General features: G+C 39.0%; 1 long non-coding RNA gene and 2 pseudogenes across 1 annotated transcript; 1 reads left to right on the top strand and 2 right to left on the bottom strand.

Moving 5' to 3' along the window:
• Positions 1–1594: 1594 nt before the first annotated feature.
• On the bottom strand, positions 1595–25897 carry LOC135272939 (uncharacterized). The gene is made up of 3 exons (XR_010340847.1): positions 25775–25897; positions 3011–3136; positions 1595–2053 (listed from the first exon to the last, which is right to left on the bottom strand). It is a non-coding gene; the product is annotated as an uncharacterized LOC135272939 (long non-coding RNA).
• Positions 18741–24826, bottom strand: LOC135272920 (acyl-protein thioesterase 1-like; annotated as a pseudogene).
• Positions 23120–24826, top strand: LOC110568263 (melanoma inhibitory activity protein 2-like; annotated as a pseudogene).
• Positions 25898–26100: the final 203 nt, after the last annotated feature.

Below are 26100 nucleotides of genomic sequence, written 5' to 3'. Positions count from 1 at the left end.
AAATAATTTTCCAATAACCGAATGGAGTACCAGTTTTTAGATTAAATTTAAATTCATTAAAATTTTTTAAAAATTAAAAACTCAGTTCTTCAGACACACTAGCCATGCCTGGGACCAGTGGTTACCTTATTGGACAGCACAGGTCTAGGCACCATGCCATCCCGGAACTAACATAGGGTCAAAATTGTTGGGATAGGAAACAAACAAACACACTTCTAATGATGAAAGTAATTTTGACACCCCACCCCCCGACCATGACTTCCACCTCCTGGTGTTCAGGCCTTTGAGTAATCCCCTCCCCTTGAGGGTGAGTGGGACCTGTGACTTGCTTCTAACTAATATAATAAAGCAAAAGTGATGATGATGTCACTCCTGTGATTACTATGTATATTAATCTGTTCTCACATTGCTAATAAAGACAAACCCGAGACTGGGTAATTTACAAAGAAAGGAAGTTTAGTTGACTCACAGTTCCATGTAACTAGGGAGGCCTCACAATCATGGCAGAAATCAAAGGAGGAGCAAAGGCACATCTCACATGGTAGCAGGCAAGAGAGCCTGTGTAGGGAAACTCCCCTTTAATAGACCATCAGATCTCGTGAGACATATTCACTATCGCAAGAACAACATGGGAAAGACCCACATTCATGATTCAATTACCTCCCTCTGGGTCCCTTCCATGACGTGGGAATTTTGGGAGCTACAATTCAAGATTTGGGTGGGGACACAGCCAAACCATATCACTGTGTATATAAAATTTCTTAGCAAGTTAAAGACTCTCCTGTAGCTTGATGAAGTGGACATGCTGGAGAAGCTCACAGAACAAAGAACTGCAGTGGCCTCTAGGAAAGACCTCCAGCCAACAACCAGCAAAAATCTGAAACCCTTAGTCCCAAAACCACAAGGAAATGAACTCTGCCCACAATCTGAATGAGCTTGGAAGCATATTATTTCCCATTTGAGCCTCCAGATGAAAACACAGCCTTGCTCCTTGATTGCAGTCTTGTGAGATTATAACAGAGGACCCAACTTAATTGTGCTTGGATTCCTGACCCATGGAAAATATGAGATAATAAATGTGTATTGTTTTAAGTGGCTACGATTATGGTGATCTGTTGCACGGTAAAAGATATGGTAAAAAACTGACATTTTTCCCACTTTAACTCTCAATACAGACCACCTCTGGTCACCAAACAATACATTCAATACTCTGACACCAGAATTAGGATCAGGGAGACCTTTTTCCTATACACCAATCAATTCTGCAGCAGACAATAGCTGGGTGTCCTCTAATTCAATTAAATTTTGACACTTACTTACCTAGATATAGAATCAGGTCCCACAGGTTTAGGGCTCAGTCCCACAAGACTTCCTCCTACTTCCAGTGTCAATCACAAATAGGTTGTCACCCATACTTCTGAAGAACCGGCTACAAATCAGGAATTCCCACAAACCCCTCCTTAGCTTTGATTAATTTTCTAGAGAGGCTCACAGAACTCAGAGAAATGCTTTACTTACTTTTACCTACTTATTATAAAGGATATTGTAAGGTTTATTGCCAAGTTAAATGAGGAAACGGAGACCAGAGTAAGGAAATTAAAAGCCAATTTATTCAGCTCCTGGGCGAGGTTCTATGGTCCTGGAAAGAGGCCAAAGAAGTCGCGCTTCTCTTCTTGGGGCATGGGGTTTTATAGGGAGTGGAGGTAGTTGATCAGCTGCGGGGGAAACAAAGCAGAGGTATTCTCATTGGTTATGAAGGGACTGGGCACGGACAAGGCGAGCTGCCATTGGCAGCCAAGCTGGGCTACTGGCAAGTGGGCCGGTTGAGGACGTATGGGGCAAGCTGCCATAGGGCAGGTCTTTGGCGGGATTTTTCAAAATTTCGGTGGGGCCGAGTGCATAGTTTGCTGATGAGTACGGCACTGAGATTGGAATCCGGAAGTGGGTGTGGGGAGCCTGCGTGGAGAGGCCAGATGCTGAGTAATGCACTCAGAATGGTGACGTAGTTTTCAGGCGTGGAGAGGTGTGCCCATTTGGCTCCCAGCGAGGCAACCTGCCTTACAGATATTACAAAGGATATAGTTAAACAGCCAGGCGGAAGAGATGGATAATGTAAGGCATATAGAAAAGGGCATGGAACTTTCATATGCAGTTCAGGACCACCACCCTCCAGGAACTTCCACATGTTTAGCTATCCAGAAGCTCATTCAAACCCAATCCTTTTGGGTTTTTAAGGAATCTTCATTACATAGGCATGGCTGATTACATCATTGGCCATTGGTGATCAAATTAACCTTCAGGCCCTTTCTCCTTCCTGGAAGCTGGGGAGTAGGGCTGAAAGTCTAATCATGCCCTGGTCTTTCCTGTTGGTAGTCCCCATCCTAGGGGCCTCCAGTTATCTCATTAGCATACAAAATGCATTCTTATCAATCACTCTGGAGATTCCAAGGATTTTAGGAGCTGTATGCCAGGAAACAGGAATGAAGACCAAATATATATAATCACAATGTCATGCACAGTAATATAAAATGAATAAAGCCCTGAAAGAAAGGTTAGCAAGTGGAGCCTGAACTCTTAGATTGGGGACCTGACTAAGGCTCTCTGCAGAGATCAGCAAATGGACTTTCACACTTGAGGTAAAAGGTATCTTAGGAGGGAGAGGATAAGGACAGTGTTGGGTCCAATGTGAATTCACATCTGCCACATTTAATGTTCATTTACTCAACAAATATTTATTGAATGCTCCAGTAGGCATTGGGAATGTACAGCACAAGGTCTGCCCTCAGCACAAAGTAAAAAGAGGTAGAAAAAAAAATTGTGACACAATGTGATGAGTTGGAATATGTGTGTAAGTATGTTGCTTGGACTTAAAAAAAATCCTCATCATTGTAGTTTGGGAAAATAAAACAAAACCCTCAGAGACATTCTTTCACTTAAAATCCATCCAATCTCTCAGTTAATCCTGTCAGTTCTATTTTTAAAACATAGCCAGAATGAAATCGCCTCTTACCACTCTGTTGCTACCAACAGGTCCAAGCTGCCATCACCTCTCCTCTGAGTTATTGTATTAGCCCTATCAGGTTTCCAGGTTTCTATATATGTCCATCACATTCTCTTCTCAACACAGCAGCCAAACCTTTGAAATCAGAAAATGTTTAATCATGTCACTTGTGAAAGTCGATCATACCATTTGGGTCATTCTTGTTATACCCAACTAAAACAGATTTGAGAGGGCAAAGGAAAAGCACTCAGGACATGAAACATTGCTCCAAGAATATAATTCTCTGAAAGCCTGGCTGCTGATGCTACCTGCTATAATTTGAAACCAGTCATATCCATAGCTACTAAAACAATCTCCTGAAACTCTAAGAATAGTTTGACCCATTGCTGTCACTTATCAATCAAAACTTGTTAGCTTGTCAAAACCTTACTAGTGCCAATGAACTTTCTGAGAACAAAACATAATGTTTCTCTTTTAAAAATAAAACCTCTAAGTGTCTTTGTTCTGCAGACATACTGAAAACCATCCAGTCTGCATGTATGTCCCAAGTTGCAATTCTTTCTTTCCAAATAAAATGTGTTAATTTCAGAGGGTTGTCTCTATGTTTTGACTTTGACACACTCTTCTGCTAGAGCTCTGCAGTGGCCAAAGCCCCTATGGTGGTCCTGAGTGCTTGGCATGACCAGTTCCCCTCCACCTCTGAGGCCCCCTTTGGCTTGCTCACTGTTTCTTGAGCTCACCACAGGCATGCATGGTTCTGCCCAAGAGCATTTGCATGTGTGGTCCCCCTACCTGGCATACTCTTCCCCAGATACTTTCATGGGTAACTTCCTCACCTCCTTTAAGTTTGTGCCAACTGTCACCTTCTCAATGAGGTCTACTCAACTATTTAAAAATCACAAACTCAAACAGCTCCCACTCAGGGATTGCCTACTCCTGATCCCCATGACCCTGTTTGTTCTCCAGAATTTGCTGCCCTCAACATGTATTACACTCACTGTTTGTAACCTGTTTCCCGTGCTAGAATGTAAGCTGCTCCAGGGCAGGGATTTTTGTCTCCATTGTGTACTGGTGAATCCCAAGTACCTAGAACAGGGACTGGCATGTAACAGATACTCAGTAAATATCTGGTGTTGATGACAGTGGAGAATGGTCAGGGAAGACTTCTGAGTGGATGGCTGAACTGCATCTTGAAATATAAGTCACATACTGAGAAGAAACTAAATTTATCTGTGTCTCACTTGACTCATTTATAAAATAAGGAGTTTAGTGTTACTCAACAGCTCTAAGACATTTTAAAGAGCCACTCTTGGCAGCCTCAAGTTGTGTACTTGTGCCACTGGTGTTAATGCAAATTTGAACCTCACTTGGAATTCTAGCCTCATCCCTTAGATGTCTTTGAACATAAGCCAGATCATGTATACCAGAGTCTTGAGTGTGGGAAAACCTTAGACACACAGAATAAAACCCTGAAAGATAGGTTAGCAAATGGAGCCTGAACAAAAAGAGATTAGAGACATGGCTTCGTTTAAGCAGAAGGAGCCTTTACCACTGGAGATAATACAGCTGCCAGGTAGAAGGCAGGGACATAAACTTTAAAATCCCTCTTAAAGAGCCACTGTGTCCCCAGCTTGCCACTTTGTGTTTTTCCCCTGAGTGAGTTGTTTCAATGGAGTATTTTAGTGGACTTCACAATGGTAAACCAGCTTTGAGGTAATGCTTAAATTTGGATTAACAGACTGAATAGTCAAGCATAGTAAGTTAATTGATTGGAAGAGTGCCTTTTGAAAAATACATTAACTGCTACTGTTGAGATTGCTGTTTGAGGAGCTTGCCAAGGAAAAAGATTTTACCATTTATAGTGTAAGATCTTATTGGTTGTAAATAAGTTCATTTAAAGTGTGTAAAAGAAATCAGTTTCCTCTGTAACTCCCAGACCCTAAACAACAAAGCGATCACTGTATACCTTAAATTGAGCCCGCATAAACAGTGTAGCTTTGCCATGACTAAAATGGAGCACTCACCTCAATAAATCCTTGTTTTGGCCTTAAAGACTCTCGCTGGGCCTGTTGCACCAGAGACACAAGCAGACAGACCAGTGTCTTGGGAGTCTAATCACCAGGCCCTTTGTCTCCCATTCTCTTCCTGTGAGCTTTTGGGAATGGGAAATCCCTGTAGGGCTGGGTGATGTGCTCAAGTTCTTTGCCTGTCCCCATCAGTACCAGCAAACACACATCCCAAGAGAGTGAGATTTGGAGGAAGTAGGCAGAAATACCAAGTAGATGGGCTAAGTTGTGTGATTTCCAAATGTGGATCATTTTGTCCCAGTGCAGGGCAAGGACGCAAGGGGTTCCATGGGAGAAGGATGAGCCTCGAGCTTTGATCCTTCTTTTTCACAGGAACCATCAAAGCACTTCAAGTCTGCCTCTCTGTTTTGTAATTCTGAAGACACACGGTAGAGTAGCCTTATATAACCCTTTCAGGAAGAACAGGAAATCCTTCTGAGTAAGAAACCATCCATAATTAATTCCAAGGTAAGTTTTTATCTATAATTCACTAATTATTCCAACAAGTATTTCCTCAGTGCATACTGTGTGCCAGATATTCCACGCTGAGTCAATCTCAAGGATCTTAATTTCTAAGAGGGAGAATGACAATAATCAAATACTCACACAAATAAACACAGCGGTATAAACACTGATGAGTGCTCTGATAGAAAAGTACTGTGTGCCAGATCTGTGTGCACAGAGGAACCTGGGACTGGAAGGGTGAAAATAGTCAGAGGAGGCCTCCTACAGGTAAGACTTGAAGTGAGAAACAGGAGTAGAAATGAGAGAGAATGGATTTTTGTGGGCTGAGGGTATATATTTTGTGACCATTCTGGGGCTGCAAAAAGCTGAATCAGACTGTGGGGTGCAGTGGCTTACACAGGTAATCTCAGCACTTTAAGTGGCCGAAGTGGGAAAACCACTTGCCTACAGCAGTTTAAAACCAGGCTGGACAACATAGCAAGACTCTCTCTCTACAAAAAAATTTAAAATTAGCCAGATGTGGTGGTGCGTGTCTGTAGTCCCAGCTACGTGAGAGGCTGAGGTGGGAGGATTGCTTGAGCTTGGGAGGTTGAGGCTGTAGTGAGCCATGATCTCATCACTGCATTCCGGCCTGGGTGACAGAGTAAAACCCTGTCTCAAACAAAATTATATATTTTTAAAATGCTGAATCAGCAAGAGTTAGAAGGATAGGAGTGGAAGAAAGGTGGAACAAGTAGACAGAACTTTACAGGCCATGTGGAACAAGTAGACAGAACCTTACAGGCCATATCAACGGCTTTGGATTTTATTCACAGTGAAATCAGCAGCCTTTTTTTTTTCTTAAGCAGGGGAATTGCATAATCCCATTTGCATAGTAATAACTTTAATCTTATTTCAGCTGGAGAATGGATAAGAAGTCACTAAGGATGAAAGCAGGGAGGCCAGTTGGGACACTATTCCAGTAATTCACATAAGAGACAATAGTAGTGTAGCCTGTGGTAAACAATGTTGGGTAGATTCGGTGTTGCTCTGTGCATGAAACATGCGGTAGGAGAAGAAAAGACACACACACAATACCTTTAAGGGTAAACAACCTTTATCCCACATAAATGACAATGTGGATATAATAAGCAAATGATATAATAAGCAAATTGATATAATAACCAAATTGCACTGGGAAGGGGAGAAGGTAAAAGATATATATATATATATATATATTTTTTTTTTTTTTTTTTTTTTACACTCACCAGACTATGGAGGATTTGTCACCAGACTAGGAAGTAACAGCCTGGGCTCCAAAGTCGGCCACTTGTCCATGCAAAGATGAGGAGAGGTCTCATGAAACTTTGGCACGGTCTGGGACCCTAGCTCTTTTTGTAACAAGTTGTTTGGCATGAGGCCCAGTCATGAGGTCCCTTCATAACTGGGCACAAGGAACACAAAAAGGTCAACTTGTTTTTGCGACTGTCTATTGTTTTTCGATGACTAACATATAGGAATAGATTGAAATAGAGATTTATCTGAAACAGCGCTGGATGAATGCCTCAAGGGCTCACACAACCTGTTCTGGGACTTGGTGACCATTGTTTGTGTCCATGTTCAATTGAGTTCAGATTTAACATCTAACTTTTTCTCCACAGGTGTAGATGATAAAGCAACTCCGTCTTGAATGGTAACCTATTATATTGACTTCTGATTAACCCCTGTTCTGGGAATGCCTCTGAGATTTCTACTTTTTCTACCCTTCACTCTTGTCCCTCTCTGAGGGGTTGACTTCAATTGTTGCACATTCCTTCTCTGTGGTATATAATCCCTGGGCCTAGGGGATAAAGGCGCAAGGATCCACTATCCCTTCTCATGACTGCCAAAGGCTATCACTTCTGTTTGTAAGCCCCTCTTAAATGTTTCTTTCTGAGAAGGCAGATTTGTCAGCCTCCTTCTTTCACCTCTCAGCTTCCTGGGCTTTGGGCATAAGTTTGCATAGACTTGCTCACCATGGAACATTTAGGGTTGACAGTGTTTTCTTTCAGCATTTTAAAGATGTTCCATTGCTTCTGGGTTATGCAGTTTTGGAAAAGAAGTCTGCTGTAATTCTTATCTGCGTATAATGCATCTTTTCCCCAATAGCTGTTTTTAAGACTTTATAAAGGTGTGTGAGCAATTGATCATAATATATTTTGGTATAGTTTTACAAAGTTTGTTCTGTTTCAGATTTGTTGAGTCCCCTGGTTCTGTGGGCTTATAGTTTTTACCAAATTTAGAAAACCTTTGGCCATCATTTCTTCAAATATTTTATGTCTCTCTTTTTTCTCTGACTTCAATTACATGCATCTTAGACTGATATCCCACAGGTCACTGAGGCATCATTCTCACTCTGTTCAGCAACTTTATTTCCTGTACTTTGCCTGTAAATTCTAGCCACCTCTGCCTCCCAGAGTACTAATCTCCATCTCCTCAACTCAGTGGGGCTCTGTTTGCTTTTGCCCTCCCTGGACTGATGCCTGGAAACTCTCTCCAGGAAGTAAACTGGGACAATCATAGGACTGAATTTATTTGTTTTCTTTCCTTTGGGGATCACAGTTCTGTGCTACCTGTTGCACCATATCTAAATGTTCGATGTATTTTGTGCATTCTTAAATAGTTATTTATGGTGGACAGGCAGTTCAGTTCCTATAGCTTATAATCTTTCATGGGTGGACAGAGTAATACATATTATATATTTTGGTATGTTTATTTGATTAATGTCTGGCTTTCTCCACTAGACTGTAAATTTCATGAGAGCAGGGACCATTTTTGTTTATGTCTAACATGTTTCCTCATAGTATGTGCTCAATAAATACTTGTAGAATAAGACAATTATTTTTAAATTAAAAAATTTACTTGGAATGAAGAATCACAAAAATCACGTTTTTAAAGAAAATTTATGGCTGAGCACAGTGGCTCATGCCTGTGATCCCAGTACTTTGGGAGGCCAAGGCAGGAGGATCACAAGGGCAGGAGGATCACAAGGTCAGGAGATCGAGATCATCCTGGCCAATTTGGTGAAAACTTGTCTCTACTAAGAATACAAAAAAATTAGCTGGGTGTGGTGGCACATGCCTGTAGTTCCTGCTACTTGGGAGGCTGAGGCAGGAGAATTGCTTGAACCCAGGAGACGGAGACTGCAGTGAGCCAAGATCATTCCACTGCACTACAGCCTGGATGACAATGTGAGACACTGTCTCGAAAAAAAAAAATTAACAAATACCATCAATAATACAAATTCCAGATAAATGATATAATATTGTAATTATGTTGAAGGAAGAAGCCACTTCTTAATGTCAGAAATAAAAAAGCTAAATTTATCACTTTGTAAGCAAGTTGGAGCGGTAGTTGTAAAGCACACTCTTTCTCAGCAACGCAGAGTTGGTCTTGTAATACAGAGTTTAGGGATTGGAGGATTTTCAAAAACAGGAATGTTGGCTGAGCATGGCAGCTCAAGCCTGTAATTCCAGCACTTTGGGAGGCCAAGGTAGGCAGATCACTTGAGGCCAGGAGCTTGAAACCAGCCTGGTCAACATGGTGAAACCCTGTCTCTACAAAAAATACAAAAATTAGTGGGGCATGGTGGTGCATGCCTGTAACCCCAGCTACTTGGTAGGTTGAGGCATGAGAATCACTTGAACCTGGGAGGCAGAGGTTTCAGTGAGCTGAGATCCCACCACTGCACTCCAGCCTGGTGACAGAGCAAGACTCTGTTTCAAAAAAACCAAAACAAACAAACAAAAACCTGGAGTGTTTAGGGTGTTTTTTGTTGTTATTGTTTTTTAATGTTTAACTGTGAAAGTAAGTAACACCAATGATGGCTGGCTAACTTTCAGAAGCTTGTTTACTGAGCAGAGTGAAAACTGCTGCTAATTGGCTGATTTCAGGGAGTGTATTTACTGATATGAAGTTGTCATGCTTGATTAGAATGGGTTTAAAACTGGCTTTGGTCATTATTTGTTGTCACAGTCAGATAATAATAATTCCTTCCTAGTGTAAGGGTTCTTGCCGAGTTTAAAATGAAGAAACTGAGGCCAGCACAAGAAGATCCAATGCGAATTTATTCAGCTCCCGGGCAAGGTTCTGCGGTCCAACAGAAAGGGCTGGAGAAGTCGCACGGACTCCTCTCAGACATGGGGTTTTATAGGGAGTGGAGGTGTTTGATTGGTTGTGGGAGAGCAGGGCGTGGGCAGGACAAGCTTGCTATTGGCAGGTAGGCAGGGTTTGAATACTATTGGGTAGATTTACAAGCCTCGACTGCTATTGGGTGGATTTACAAGACTCGACTGCTATTGGGTAGCTAAGACTCGAATGCTATTGGGTAGATTTACAAGACTTCTTTTGCATTTTGGCGGGGTTCTTTAAGGGAGAGCTAGGTGCTGTGTGAGGTGGGTGGGCATGTCCGAGCTCCCGGAGCAGGCGGGGGTGTCCGAGTTCCCGGTGAGGCAACCGGCCTTACACCTAGGAGGATAGATTTTTTTTTTTCTCAATTCCCCTTTTTAAATTCTCCATTAGTCAGAGTTGCAGAAAATAATCTAGGAATTCTCCAGAGCTTTGCCACTGTCACTGATTCTTCTTAAAGATGTGTTTTCATTTTTAGTGGTCTGATTTTCTGTTAGGTATCAATCAACATATTTTCATCTTGTTTTGTCTTTAATCAATAAACATTCGTAATAGTAGGTAACAAACACTGAGCTATGAGAGAGGCAAGAATAACTAAGAATAACCTGGGACTAGTAGGCACTTAGAAACCATCAGCCAATGTGTCTTCTCAGGCTTGAAGATGAGTCTCAGATTGTTGAGTCAACAACTTCCTAAGTCTACCTCAGGTAGACAGGTTGCCTTTTCTCTTAGTTTTTCCAGCACCATTTGTAGAAAAGACCATCCTTTCACCATTGGATGGGTTTTGGCACCCTTGTCAAAAGTAAGTTGACCATTATGTCTACCTTTACACCAATAGCATACTGCCCTGATTGCAGCAGCTTTGTAGTAAGTTGAAATTAGATGTTATGATTCCTTAACTTCAGTCTTCTTTTCCAAAATTGTTTTAGTTACTCTAGATCCTTTGCTTTTCTGTATAAGCTTTAGAATTATTTATTAAAACATCAATTTCTATTTTTTAAAGTCTGCTGATATTTTTATTACAATTGTATAAAATTTACAGATAAATTAGGGGAGAATTGATACCATAATGATACTGAGTGTTCTGTTCCATAAACAAAGGGTCTCCCTACATTTATTTATTTATTTCTTCTTATTTTTCTTGATAAATGTTCTGTGGTTTTCTTCATAAAAATTTTTTACTTAGATTTTCTCTAAATATGTAATGATTATTGTGCCACTGTAAATGGTAGTATTCTTTTAAATTATAATTTGTAATTTACAATTGCTTATTGCTAGCATATAGAAATACATTTGATTTCTACATATTGGTTTATATACTCTGATATTGCTAAACTTCTGATATTGTTTCTGTAGATTCTTTGGAATATTCTATGTAGACAATCATGTTGCCTGTGAATAAAGACAGTTGTTTCTTCTTTTCTAATCTGTAAATTGTTTTCCTCTCTCACCTTATTGTATTTGCTGGGCCTCCAGTACAATGTGGATTGAGTGAAAATCTTTCCCTTGTTCTCAGTCTTAGGGGGAAAACATTTCACTTTTTTCCTTTTTTGTCAGAATTAAATTTTATTTCACATTGAAAGAAACTGTGAAAAAGATTTACATTTTCCCATATTATAGCACAACATTTTAATGAAATATTTGTTGCCATAAATAAGATCTTGTTAGTCTGAAAAACTGAAACAACAGTTTGTGTTCTTCAAGGGAAAGCAAAATGACTTAGCAAATAATGGTTTAAAAGTTTTAAACCCAAGCATAAACATATGGCTTCATTATTAATATCCTTTATAGCCCATTATGAAATTATTTCCATTATCAATTAGTACCTATTTACAAGGATACATTCCTAAAATCATTTTGATCAGTTGGAAAATGGCAGAAAAATTAACACAGTTCAGAAATATCGATCATACATTTTTGCTGCATATTAAACTGTGAGGTAACTATACCATACAAATACAGTTCTAGCTACTCTTTATTATCTACAAATTTGTTTTCAAATAATTTTTACTAGTAATCTCAAAAATTTGGCTATTTAAAAGCAAATGACTAAAACTTTTATGTTTGCACAAAATCATAATTTTTAAGTCATTTATGCTGATTTTAACAAATGAAAAATTTTAAAAATACATTTAGAATGTCAATTCTAATATTTAAAAAATAAAGAAAAATTAAAAATTAAGTCATTCATTCAAAAAAGTGAAATTTTAAAGTAAGTTCATTAGCAAATAAAGTAATGCAAATTTTCTAATAGATTGCTCATTTTCTACAATAGTTAGATTCAAAAATACATACTAATTAAGTAAACATAAACTCTATGCCACAAGGAGAATCATCTTAGAGATTAGTTTTGAGATCAGTCTTAAATATTTCAGAACATACTAGAATATGACCTATTTATTCTTTCAGTTGATTAAAGAAAAGCAAAACCACAGAATTATTTTAGTTAAATGGATTAAAAATTACTAAATAGGTCTAAATTTGGACTTAAAGTACAGTTTTTTTGAAATAAGTAATGTAGAAAGTTTTGAGTAGCATTTAGTCTCTTTATAAAGTATAAATACACTTCAAATGCCATGTGTCTGTAATTCAGGATGTCAAATTACAGCATGCATTGATAGTACACGTCTATAGCAGGGAGATAGTATTTAGTCCATTATGGATAGTAAAGGAAGAAAGAATATTTCTTGAGAGAAAAAAGAATATTAAATAGGAACATCAGGGAAAAGAAAAGCCTGGTACTCAAAATAAAAGGGCCATGAATTGAAGAGAGCAATATTACTCTTTACTGACATTTAAAAGCATTATCTCTGTTATTAGGAATAAAGTAATACTGTCTCATTCTTATTACATATTATAATCATGTACATTTGTGCTGCATGTGTATATATATATTTACACGCACACTCAACATGTATATTTATATGTATTTATTTATACACACACTATATGTAATATAGTACATATAGTGTGTGATTGTGTGTGTGTGTATATATATATATATTCTGAAACTGCATGATGACATGGTGATATTTTAGCAATTTAAAAAAAATCTTTTTATTTTATTTTACTTGTGCAGATACATGTGCAGTGGTACATGTGCAGAATGTGCAGGTTTTTTTTTTACATAGGTATACATATGCTATGGTGGTTTGCTGCACCTATCAATCAGTCATCTAGGTTTTAAGCCCTGCATGCATTATGTGTTTGTCTTAATGCTCTCCCTCCCCTTGTCCCCCATCCCTGGCAGTCCCTGGCGTGTAATGTTCCCCTCCCTGTGTCTATGTGTTCTCATTGTTCGACTCCCACTTTTGAGTGAGAACAGGTGGTGTTTGGTTTTCTTTTCCTGTGTTAGTTTGCTGAGGATGATGGCTTCCAGCTTCATCCATGTCCCTGCAAAGGATATGAATTCATTCTTTTTTATGGCTGCATAGTATTACATGGTGTTTATGTACCACATTTTCTTTATCCAGTCTGTCATTGATGGGCATTTGGGTTGGTGCCATGTCTTTGCTATTGTAAATAGTGCTATAATAAATATACATATGCATGTGTCCTAATAGTAGAATGATTTATATTCCTTTGGGTATATTCCTAGTAATGGGATTGCTGGGTCAAATGGTATTTCTGGTTCTAGACCCTTGAGGAATCACCACAATATCTTCCACAATGGTTGAACTAATTTACATTTCCACCAACAGTGTGAAAGCATTCCTATTCCTCCATAGCCTCACCAGCATCTATTGTTTCTTGACTTTTTAATAATCACCATTCTGACTGGCATGAGATGCTATCTCATTGTAGTTTTGATTTGCATTTCTCTAATGATTAGTGATGATGAGGTTTTTTTTGTATGTTTATTGGCCACATAAATGCCTTTTTTTGAGAAGTGTTCATATCCTTTGCCCACTTTCTGTGGGGTTTTTTCTTGTAAATTTGTTTAAAAATCCTTGTAGATTCTGGATATTAGACCTTTTTCAGATGGGTAGATTGCAATTTTTTTTCTCTCATTCTGTAGGTTGCCTGTTCATGCTGATGCTAGTTTCTTTTGCTGTGCAGAACTTTAGTTTAATTAGATCCCATTTGTCAATTTTGGCTTTTGTTACAATTGCTTTTGGTGTTTTCATCATGAAGTATTTGCCCATGCCTGTGTCCTGAATGGTACTAGGTTTTCTTCTAGGATTTTTATGATGTAGCGTTTTACATTTAAATCTTTAATCCATCTTGAGTTGGTTTTTGTATAAGGTGTAAGAAAGGGATCCAGTTTCAGTTTTCTGTATATGGCTAGCCAGTTTTCCCAGCACCATTTATTAAATAGGGAATCTCTTCCTCATTACTTGTTTTTGTCAGGTTTGTTAAGATCAGGTGGTTGTAGATGTGCTATTTCTGAGTTCTCTGCTCTGTTCCATTGGTCTATATGCCTGTTTGGTACCAGTATCATGCTGTTTTGGTTACTGTAGCCTTTGTAGTATAGTTTGAAGTCAGATAGCTTGATGCCTCCAGCTTTGTTCTTTTTGCTTAAGATTGTCTTGGCTATACAGGCTCTTTTTTGGTTCCACATGAAATTTAAAATAGTTTTTTTTTTTTTTTTTTTTTTTTTTCTGTATGATGAAAGCCTGGCTGATGAAGAGACTTGGCTTCTGCCCTTGGGGTTGTCATCACTTCTAAGAGGAAAACCTCTTTGGAGGATAAGGGAGTCCCCTTCACATTGCTGTTCATTGTAAAAGTGGTTAGTTATGGTTTTCTTTTTCTTTTTTTTTTTTTTTAGGAATGTCATAAATAACCAAACTCAAGGGCCTCCTTGAATTTGCTATGTATTGATTTTTTTTTTTTTTTTTTTTTTAAAGAGAAAGAGAGAGAGAATAGGAAGGAGGAAAAAGGAAGAGAAAGAGAGAGAGAGAATGGGGAGGAGGGAGAAGGAAAAGAAAGAGGGAGAGAGAATGGGAGTATTGCTTTCTTGCCCAGGCTAGAATGCAATTTAGTAATGGGTATTGAAAACCTCTTTTATACTGATAATTATACTTAATGATGTAGTCAGGAAGGAATAAGGGAAGAAGATAACAAACAAACAGCCAACCAATATTTAATTTAAACCTATGAAATGCTATGCGATTATTGAGGAGTGATTTACTTCCAACTATATAGTCACCCTTGGAATAGGTGTGAGGTGGTAATGTATGTTCTGTGTATTTGAAGTGGAGAGCTCTACAAATGTCCATTAAGTTTACTTGTTCCAGGTCCGAGTCCAAGTTCTGAACATCCCCGTCAATCTTCTATCTCGTTGATCTATAGAATCGTTGGCTCTTCCTGTTGCATTGATCCTTTTGCCATTACGTAATGTCATTCCTCGCCTCTTTTGATCTTTGTTGCTTTAAAGTCTACTTTATCAGAGGCGAGAATTGCATCTCCTGCTTTTTGTTTATTAGTTTATTTTTACTCTCTGTTTGATTGGTAAATCTTCGTCCTTCTCTCTGAGTCTTTGTGTATTGTTGCATGTAAGATGGGCCCGGATGCAGCATACCGATGGGTTTTGGCTTTTTATCCAATTAAAATATATATAAGTTTAATACCGGCGTTTGATGCTAGCTGGCTGTTTTGCCCATTAGTTGATGCAAATTTTTTATTGTGTTAAAGTTCTTTGCTTTTTGATATATTTTTGGAAAGGCTAATATTGGTTGTTCCTTTATATGTATAGTGCTTCTTTCAGAAGCTCTTGTAAAGCAGGCCTGGTGGTGGTGAAGTCTCTAAGTACTTGTTTGTTCGCAAAAGATTTAGTTTTTCCTTCGCTCATAAAGCTTAGTTTGGCTGGATAGGAAATTCTGGGCTGAAAGTTCTTTTCTTTAAGGATGTTAAATATTGGTCCCCACTCTTTTCTGGCTTGTAGGGTTTCTGCTGAGAGATCTGCTGTAAGTCTGATAGATTTCCCTTTATGGGTAACCCGACCTTTCTCTCTGGCTGCCCTTAGTATTTTCTCCTTCATTTCAACCCTAATAAATCTGGCGATTATGTGCCTTGGGGTTGGTCTTCTTGAAGAATATCTTTGTGGTGTTCTCTGTATTACCTGGAGTTGAATATTACCCTGCCTTGCCAGGTTGGGAAAATTTTCCTGAATGATATCCTGAAGAGTATTTTCCAACTTGGATTCATTCTCTTCATCACATTCAGGTACACCTATCAAATGTAAATTAGGTCTTTTCACATAGTCCCATATTTCCTGGAGACTTTGCTCATTCCTTTTCATCCTTTTTTCTGCATTCTTGTCTTCTCGTTTCATTTCACTGAGCTGGTCCTCGACTTCTGATATCCTTCCTTCTGCTTGATCAATTCAACTGTTTAAACTTGTGCATGCTTCGCGAAGTTCTCGTGTTGTGTTTTTCAGCTCCATCAATTCACTTATATTCTTCTCTAAATTGTCCATTCTCGTTAACATTTCGTCAAACCTTTTTTCAAGGTTCTTAGTTTCTTTGCATTGGGTTAGAACAAGTTCTTTTAATTCACAGAAGTTTCTTATCACCCACGTTTTGAAACCTGCTGCTGTTATTGGAACACACGTGTAATCTATTAAGCCTTGTTCCGTTACTGATGAGGAATTGCAATCCCCTGTAGAGGGAGAGGCATTCTGATTTTGAGTATTCTGTACCTTTTTACGCTGGTTTCTTCCCTTCATTATATATTTGTCCGTCTGTCGTCTTTATAATTACCGACTTTCTAACTGGGTCTCTGACGTCCAACTTGTTGATTCCCTGCGCCGAAATCTGAGCAATCCACTGAGCCGGCCAAAACAGCGGAGTTAAGATTGATGGTGCTTTTCTGCCCGGAATCTCCGGACTCTGCACCAAGAACTGGCGTGCTAAGGCACCAGCAAAACCGCCACGCCGGCCACAAGAGTCGCCCTGGCGACCCGTGGAGCTCCTCCACTGGGAATCTCCTGGTCCGTGAGCAACTAATATGCGTCTGAAAGTGTGGCGTCCTCTCGTTCTTTGCGCTTTCACTGGGAGGTACGTGCCCGAGCTGCTAATCATCAGCCATCTTGGATCTCTCTCCAAGTATAGTTCTAAAATAGTTTTTTCTATTTCTGTGAAGCAAGTCAATGGTACCTTGATGGGGATAGCATTGAATCTATAAATTACTTTGGGCATTATGCCCATTTTCACGATATTGATTCTTCCTATCTATGAGAATGAAATGTTTTTCCATTTGTTTGTGTCTTCTTTTATTTTCTTGAAGAGTGGTTTGTATTTCTCCATGAAGAGGTCCTTCATGTTGCTTGTAAGCTGTATTCTTAGGTATTTTATTCCCTTTGCAGCAGTTGTGAATGGGAGTTCATTTATGATTTGGCTCTCTGCTTGTCTATTATTGGTGTATAGAAATGCTTGTGATCTTTACACATTGATTTTGTATCCTGAAACTTTGCTGAAGTTGCTTATCAGTTTAAAAAGTTTTTGGGCTGAGAAAATGGGGTTTACCATATATAGAATCATGCCATCTGCAAACAGCGACAATTTGTCTTCTTCTCTTCCTATTTGAATACCCTTTATTCCTTTCTCTTGCCTGACTGCCCTGGCCAGAACTTCCAATACTATGTTGAATAAGAGTGGTGAGAGACAGCATCTTTGTCTTGTGCCAGTTTTCAAAGGGAACACTTCCAGCTTTTGCCCATTCAGTATAATATTGGCTATGGGTTTGTCATACATAATTCTTAATATTCTGAGACATGTTCCATCAACCCTAATTTATTGAGTTTTTAACCTGAAGGGATGTTGAATTTTATCAAAGGCCTATTCTATATCTATTGAGATAATCACGTGGTTTTTGTCATTGGTTCTGTTTATGTGATGGGTTATGTTTATTGATTTGCATATGTTGACCCAGCCTTGCATCCCAGGGATGAAGCCAACTTGCTTGCAGTGGATAAGCTTTTTAATGTGCTGCTGGATTCAGTTTGCTAGTATTTTATTGAGGATTTTCGCATCAATATTCATCAGGGATACTGGCCTGAAGTTTTCTTTTTTGTTGTGTCTCTGCCAGGTTTTGGTATCAGGATGATGCTGGCCTCATAAAATGAGTTAGGGAATAGTCCCTCCTTTTCAATTGTTTGGGATAGTTTCAGAAGAAATGGTACCAGCTCCTCTTTGTACGTCCGGTAAAATTTGGCTGTGAATCCGCCTGGTCCTAGGCTTTTTTTGGTTGGTAGGCTATTAATTACTGCCTGAACTTCAGAACTTGTTATTGGTCTATTTAGCGATTCAACTTCTTCCTGGATTAGTCTAGGGAGGATGTATGTTTCCAGGAATTTATTAATTTCTTCTAGATTTTCTAGTTTTTTTGTGTAGAGGTGTCTATAGTATTCTCTGATAGTAGTTTGTATTTCTGTGGGATCAATGGTGATATCTCCTTATTATTTTTTATTATGTCTATTTGATTCTTCTCTCTTTTATTCTTGATTAGTGTAGCTAGCAGTCTATCTATTTTGTTAATTTTATCAAAAAACAGCTCCCGGATTCATTGTTTTCTTGAAGGGGTTTTCATGGTCACTATATGGTGACATTTTAGCAATTTTAGAATAAATCCATAGACTCACAGCATGCATAAATCATTTATATCTTAATGGCTCATGTAATCATTTTATTTTATTTTATCTTTTTTAGAGATAGGGTCTTGCTCTGTTGCCCAGGTTGAAAGGCGGTGTCAATCATAGCTCACTATAGCCCTGGACTCCTGGGCGCAAGTGATTCTTCTGCCTCAGCCTCTTGGGTAGTCAAGACTACAGGCGTGCACCATCACACCCTAATAAATTTTTAACTTTTTGTAAAGACAAGGTCATACTGTGTTGCCCAGGCTGGTCTTAAACTCCTGACCTCAAGTGATCCTCTCACCTCTCAAAGCACTGGAATTACAGGCTTTAGCCACCATGCCTGGCCTTAACTGCGCATTTAAACCTGAACAAACGTTCATTAAGCATATTAGTAATTTTTTTTTTTTTTTTTTGAGATGGAGTCTCGCTCTGTCACCCAGGCTGGAGGGCAGTGGCGCAATCTCAGCTCACTGCAACCTCTGCCTTCCAGGTTCAAGCAATTCTCCTGCCTCAGCCTCCTGAGTAGTTGGGATTACAGGTGCGCACCACCACTCCCAGCTAATTTTTGTATTTTTTGGTAGAGATGGGTTTTCACCACGTTGGCCAGGAAGGTCTCGAACTCCTTACCTCAAGTGATCTGCCCGCCTTGGCCTCCCAAAGTACTGGGATTACAGGCTGTAAGCCACTACACCCAGCTGCATACTAATAATGTTCAAGTGATGTAATTAAAAAATTTGGTTGCAGTGTTTTATTATGCTGCACAATTACATTTGAGAAAAGGAGGCTAGCTTTTATTATTAATTATTAAAATTAGTGAAATAGCTTCATTTATTTTAATGCTGATATATTCTACCATATATTTGTGTATAGAAAATATAGAAACTTACAAGATCCTAATTGGTTAGTTCATGCCATTTGCATGTATTTGAAAAACATTTTAACATGCAAACATAAGCAGTTTCAAGACCTGGCTGGGGGAAAGGTTTATACTCTACTACAATGATGCTGGTGTATTTCTACAGAAGGCCTTTTTAGTGAAATCAGTCAACAGGAGGTAGGAGTTTATCAATGAATTGCTTGATAGCCATCATTTCCTGGTGACAAGCTATGCATCATGCCTATGAAGGTTTTGAAGTTTACACTGGCTGGATTTACCAATGCTGTAAGATTTTCAACAGTAAGTAAATCAAACATGAGTGAAACTAAAGGGTCACAATCTCTACAGCAGTGGAGAATAGAAATATCTTTGTTTGTGCCACAATGGGACCCTGTAGAAATGGATCGCAAAGTGGAAGCCAGCAACTGAGTGCAGTGACATGGTGCCGGGTTCTGCTGTGTGGTAAGAGAAGTATATAAAGACAAGAGCTCCTCCTGGAGAAAATCCTCCTAAAACAGTTCTGTTAGAAGAAATGCTGTTCTTCACCTCTTGATTTATCAAAGCTTTTACATTTTTTACTGCCTGTTTAATTCCAGGTTCACCCTTCCATGAATCCAGCAAAAGCCGTAAAATATCAAACTAAGAGGCCACAGCCAGGCTCATATTTAATGTAGTAGGCATAACTGTTACATAACTGGAGCATGCAAGCAGATATGTTAATATGTGAACTTATACTTGTAAAGGTTTCTATCCATCCATGCTTTGTGTCTCCCAATCTATGAAGGCAAATCATCTTAATTTAAGACCCTCCCCACTGATGCCCATCCCTCTAATCTGGGACTGGGCAGCTGGAGGTCCAGAGGGTCCCATCGGCCACATTCTGTCCCCAAGTGCAGGGGGCCCTAAGAAAAGGAAGGCTGTGATGCCCACACCTTCCCCACACAGCACAGGCCCAGTCTACTGGACCATCCATAGCCTACCCCGGGCAGGGCAGAGCTTCAATTTTTCAATAGTAAGTATGATTTTAGGCCTGGGAATTTTACAGATGCAGTTTAACAAATACTGCATGTTCTCACTTGTAAGTGGGCGCTAAATGATGAGAACACATGGACACATAGAAGAGAACAACACACACTGGGGCCTATTGGAGGGTGGAGGGTTGGAGTTGGGAGAGGATCAGGAAAAACAACTAATGGATACTAGGCTTAATACCTGGGTGATGAAATAATCTGTACAACAAATCCCCACGACATGCATTTACTTATGTAACAAGCCTGCACATCCTGCACATGTACCTTGGAACTTAAAAGTTTAAAAATAAATTAAAAACAAAATTTTTTAATGCAGATTAAGAAAGTTTTCTTTTATCCTTAGTTTTCTGAGAGTGTTTACCCTAAAAGGAGGTTACATTTGGTACATGCTTTTAGCATTTATTCAGATGATCATATGAATTTTCTCCTTTAGTCTATAGATATCATGAATTACACTGATTCAATTTCAAATGTTGAATCAAACTTAAATTCCTGGGATAAATTGCACTTTGTCATTATGCATTATGCTTTCTTTTATTGTTTCCTTTATTACTGTTATCTGTGGTCAATTTTATTGATTTCTGCTTTTTAAAAATTTATTTGAGACAGAGTCTTGCTCTGTTGCCCAGGCTGGAGTGATCTCGGCTCACTGCAACATCCTCCTCCTGGGTTCAAGCAATTCTCCTGCCTTAGCCTCCTGAGTAGCTGGGAATATAGGCGTGTACCAACATGCTCGGCTGATTTCTGCTTTTATCTTTGGTATTTTTTTCTTTCTACTTGCTTTAATTTGCTCTTTTTTCCCCCTAGTTTCCTAAGGTGGAAGCTTAGATTATTAATTCAAGTACTTTCTGTTTTATAATATATTTAATGCTACACATTTCCCCTAATGACTAATTTAACTACATACTGCAAATTTTGATATCCTGTGTTTTTATTTTCATTCAATTAGTAATATTTTCCATTTTTCCTCGTAGATTTCTTTTCAAACCACAGGTCATTTATAACTATGTGATTTAACTTTCAAATATTTGGAAATTTTCCAGATTTTTTTGCTTTATGCATTTGAAACTATGTTGTTAGAATCATGCTAACTTAGAAGTTACATCTTCCTGGTTGATTAATTCTATCATTACAAAATATCCCTCTAGTTCTGGTGGTTCTTATTTTACACTATATTATTTCTTATATTAATGAAGCTAAAATGTCTGTCTTTTGGTTTTCATTTATACAGGATATTTTTCCATCCTTTTACTTTCAACCTCCTTATATTTATGATGTTTCTCTTGTAAGCAACAAATAATTGTAGTTGTCTGCTAATCCAGTCTGAAAACATAATTGAGATGTTTTGCCTATTTTTACTGTTAACTATTGATATATTTGGCTTTAAATCTATCATCTTACTGTTTGTTTTTCATTCATTCCATCTCTTCTATCTTCCTTTTGCTTCTTATTCTTTCATTTGAAATGAATATTTTTATTATTCTATTTACTCTATTAGCTTATTAATTATATGTTTATCTACTTTTAGTATTTTCTTTTTTTCAAGACAAGGTCTCACTTTGTCACCCAGGCTGGAGTGCAGTGGTGCAATCTCAGTTCACTGTAGCCTCGACCTCCCAGGTTCAAACAATCCTTCTGCCTCAACCTCCAAATAGCTGGGACTACAGGTGCACAGCACCATGCCCAGCTAGTTTTTTCATTTTTTGTAGAGATGGGATTTCACCATGTTCCCCAGGCTGGTCTCAAACTTTTGAGCTCAAGTGATCTGCCTACCTCAGCCTCCCAAAGTGCTAGGATTACAGGTATGAGTCACTGCTCCCAGCCAACTTTTACTATTTTTTTCTAAAGGCTATAACAATCACCTTTAACTTAAAGAATGGCATGTATAAATTCTTCGATCACCTTCCAGATAATGCAAGAACTTTGGAATACAAATATAAAAAAACTTAATCCCTCCCACCTTTTGTGCCTCCATTGTCCATTTAAATTATATAGGGGTGTGTGTGTGTATACACACACATATATGTATATACACAAAACTGTTTTTATATAAGTTTAATTCCACAAATCATTATCGATGTAACTTTACGCAGCCAATCTTCATCAAGATTTACCCTCAAATTTGCCTTTTCATGCCTCCTTCTATCTTTTCTTTGCTTCCAAGTAGAATCATTTTGCATCTGCCTAAAAATTCCATTCAGTATTTTCTTTGGTGCAAATATGTTGCTAAAAAAACTCTCAGCTATAATTTGTGTAAACATATCTTTATTTTGCTTTTACTTTTTAAGGATCATTTGCAAGGCACAGAATTCTAGAATGGCAGTTATTTTCTTTCAATATTCTTTTGGCTTCTCTAGTGCTTCTGCTGAGAAGTCAGCCAAAGTGTACTTTGGCTTCTTTCATAGTAATATGCCTTTTTGTTTTTCTTTTGGCTGCTATTAGGATTTTCTCCTTTACTTTGTCTGTCATTTTATGTGCTATACCTAGGTGAGTTTCTATTTGTATCGATCCATCTTGGGTTCATAGAGCCTCTCAAATCTGTGATTTGATGTGTTTTTATCAGGTTTGGAAAACTATTGGCTATTATATTTTTAAATATTGCTTTTGTCCCATTATTTTTCTCATCTACTTTTCAGGCCTCAATATGTTAGATACTTTTAGTGTTTTATACATACTTTTTGCTCATTTCAGACTTTTCTTTTTATCTCTTTATGTTTTAGTCTGGGCATTTCATTCTGGTCTATCTTCCTGTTCATTTATGCCTACTCCGTTGTGAAACCCATTCATTGACTTATTAAATTCATTTGTTTTATTTTAAAATTCTAGAATTTCCATATGTTTCATTTTTATGCTTTCTGGCCAGGGGTGGGTGGCAAGGACAGGGTGGCTCACAGGCTTGTGTGGGTTGGGCTTGGCCCTGTGCTGCCTCAGGATGTAAAGTGTAACAAGGGGGCCGGGATGGGCAGAGTGCACCTGTAGGTGCCTGCGTCCCCCAGCTCCCCCCGCAGCTGGCTCCACAGTGGTCCACGCCGGTTGCCAAGTTCGGGTTCCAGACCAAAGACTGCGTATTCTTCACTGCTTATTGTGGTCCAGACACTGCCAGCTTTACTGCACCCGCCAGAGCAGCCTTGGCCCTGTGGAGGAGCTGGGGACTGCCCCTCAGCCATACTTGCAGCTGTTCCTGGAGGAGCTACCCGGGGTTGTGGCAGCACTGCCAGATGGTATGAAACCAGATCCTAATCCTTATGATTTTCTAGGGGAATTGGTGATATCTGCAGCTATTGTTGGAGTTTTTGCTATTCTCTTTTTGTGGAGAAGTTTTAGATCGGTTAGGAGTCTTGTTTATATGAGAAGAGAGAAAAAACTTGCTGTAACACTTTCTGGACTAATTGAAGAAAAATGTAAACTACTTGAAAAATTTTGCCTTGTTCAAAGAGAGTATGAAGGCTATGAAGTAGAGTCATCTTTAAAGGATGCCAGCTACGAGAAGGAGGCAATAGAAGCATAAAGTTTGGAGGAAGCTGTGAAAAGCTGACAGGTCTAATTCTAAACTTGAGGATAAAATACTCTGTCTAGTAAAAGAGTTAAAAGAAAAGAAATCTAAACATTCTGAACAAGATGAGTTGATGGCAGATATTTCAAAAAGGATACAGTCTCTAGAAGATGAGTCAAAATCCCTCAAATCACGAGTAGCTGAAGCCAAAATGAGTTTCAAGATATTTCAAATGAATGAAAAATGACTGAAGATAGCAACGAATAGCTTTGAATGAAAATTTGCATCTTCGGGAAAGCCAGAAACAGCTTTTGCAAGAAGCTGAAGTATGTAAAGAACAAGTGAGTGAATTTAATAAACAGAAAATAAACTTGAAGACTTCAAAGTACATGCAGAATAAATTATAAATGATAAAGAAAATTACATCAAGACTCTGAACACTTGCTAAAGATGAAAGATCGGGCTACTATGCTTGGAGAAAATATAATGGATGATAATAACTTGGAATTAGAAATGAACAATGAATCAGAAAATGGTGTTTACTTAAGTAATCCTCTAAAAGGAGTTTTGAAGAAACTCATTCATGCTGCCAAGTTAATTGCTTCTTTCAAAATCTTAAAAGGAGAAAGAAACCAAATTTAGATTCAGTTATCATAAATTGATAAAACAAAGGAAGAGCTTAGAGAACATATTACAAATCTTCAGACCGAACAAGCATCATTGCAGTCAGAAAACGCACATTTTGAAAATATGAATCAGAAGCTTCAACAGAAACTTAAAGCAATGACTGAATTATATCAAGAAAATGCAATGAAACTTTACAGGAAATTTTCAGTAGAGGAAAATTATCAGTTACAGAAAGAAGAGAAACTTTCTAAAGTAGACGAAAAGATCAGCCACGCCACTGAAGAGCTGGAGACATATAGAAAGTGAGCCAAAGATCTTGAAGAAGAATTGCCACTTTCATACAGCTTCAACACTGATCAACTCATGGTCAACCATGTTCCATTTGTATGCCTCCTCACCCCTCATCATTTGTTGCATAACATCTCTAAAAAGATATGTTCATCTCTAAAAAGTAAAAATTCTTCATAAAATGTAACACCACCACCATTATCACATCTAAAAAAGGTAATAATCCTTTAGAATTATCAAATATCCAGTTAGTTCAATTTTCTCTGTCACATAATTAGTGTTTTTTTTTTTTACAATTTTTTTTTTTGTTCAAACTAATATCCAAATTGAAATTGGTCAGTATGTCTTTTAAATCTCTTGAGGCTGGCTCATGCTTGTAATCCAAGCCCTTTGGGAGGTTGAGGCAGGAGAATTACTTGAGGCCAGGAATTCAAGACCAGCCTGGGCAACACAGTGAAACCCTAAGTGCATACATGTATGCTACACCTTGTTAAGCTGCTTTCCTCAAAGGCTGTACAGGCACCTGATACACGGGAGCAGTGAGTATGCCTGCTTCATCACAACTTCCTCAAGACTGACTGTTGTGATTTTTAAAACTTTTTGTGATACCTTATGTCCTTTGCAATTACTTTGAAGTTAACATTCCTCATTTGTTTGAGTTACTTGTATTTCCTCTCTCATTCACCTCCTCTGCTCATTTGTCAGATCTTAATGTTCTTGCATATTAAGACTATTCCTTGACACCTATTTCGCTTGAGTTCATGGAGGCAATAATAAACTCCACTGAAAGAAGGCTCAAAGGAAATGAGCTTGGAAAGTGGAGAAGAGGAACGGGCCTCAGAGTTGGGTTGGAAATGGTTACTGATATAAGTTTAGATTGGGAGATGAGGTGAGTTAGTGAGTTGTTCGGGTAGGATGCTGAGGTGTCCGGTGGGAGTGACGATTGGAGGAAGGGGCGCTTAGTTGATAGTCACGAATTTTGGGAGGTTTCACCGTTGGCTGAGGGTTGAATTGGGAGCAGGAGGGGTTTGAAGCCGGGTTTGGTGCTGGAATGCTAAGGGGTAAGGAAGCGTTACAACCTGGGAAGGTAAGTGGGTTGGGGCCAAGCTCCCAGGATTAGGTGGGGCACGGTGAGGAAGCCGTAATGCGCGCAGCTGCGTCCTCCTATCGTCCGCCCCAGGCCCCTCTACACAGCCTGACCCTACCTGTTGCTTCAGCTCCTGATTGCGGCGCCTCAGCGCCTGGAGGGAATCGCGCTGCCGCCTCGCTAGCATCTCCCTTGCCCCGACCGCGCCAGCATCTCCCTTGCCCCGACCGCGCCAGTTGCCAGGGAAACCAAGCGGCGGCGCCGGAAGGTGACGCCATCGCCGTGCGCCCGCCTCCCAGCCCCGCCCCGCCCGGGCAGGTCCAGGGAAGTGTCAAAATGGTTTCTTGTGGTGCTCATTCACGTCACCACGCAGGTCACGGCCGGGGGAGTCATTTTTCCTCGCCAATTCCTAAGGATAGGGGAACGTCCCCCGGCATCTGAAAC

The sequence above is a fragment of the Aotus nancymaae genome, unplaced genomic scaffold (assembly GCF_030222135.1).
Source record: "Aotus nancymaae isolate 86718 unplaced genomic scaffold, 86718_ANA_hifiasm-v0.15.2.pri h1tg000155l, whole genome shotgun sequence".
NCBI classification, from domain to species: Eukaryota; Metazoa; Chordata; class Mammalia; order Primates; family Aotidae; genus Aotus; species Aotus nancymaae.
Note: the sequence above shows the minus strand (reverse complement) of the source record. Positions and strands in the feature narration are given on the sequence as shown.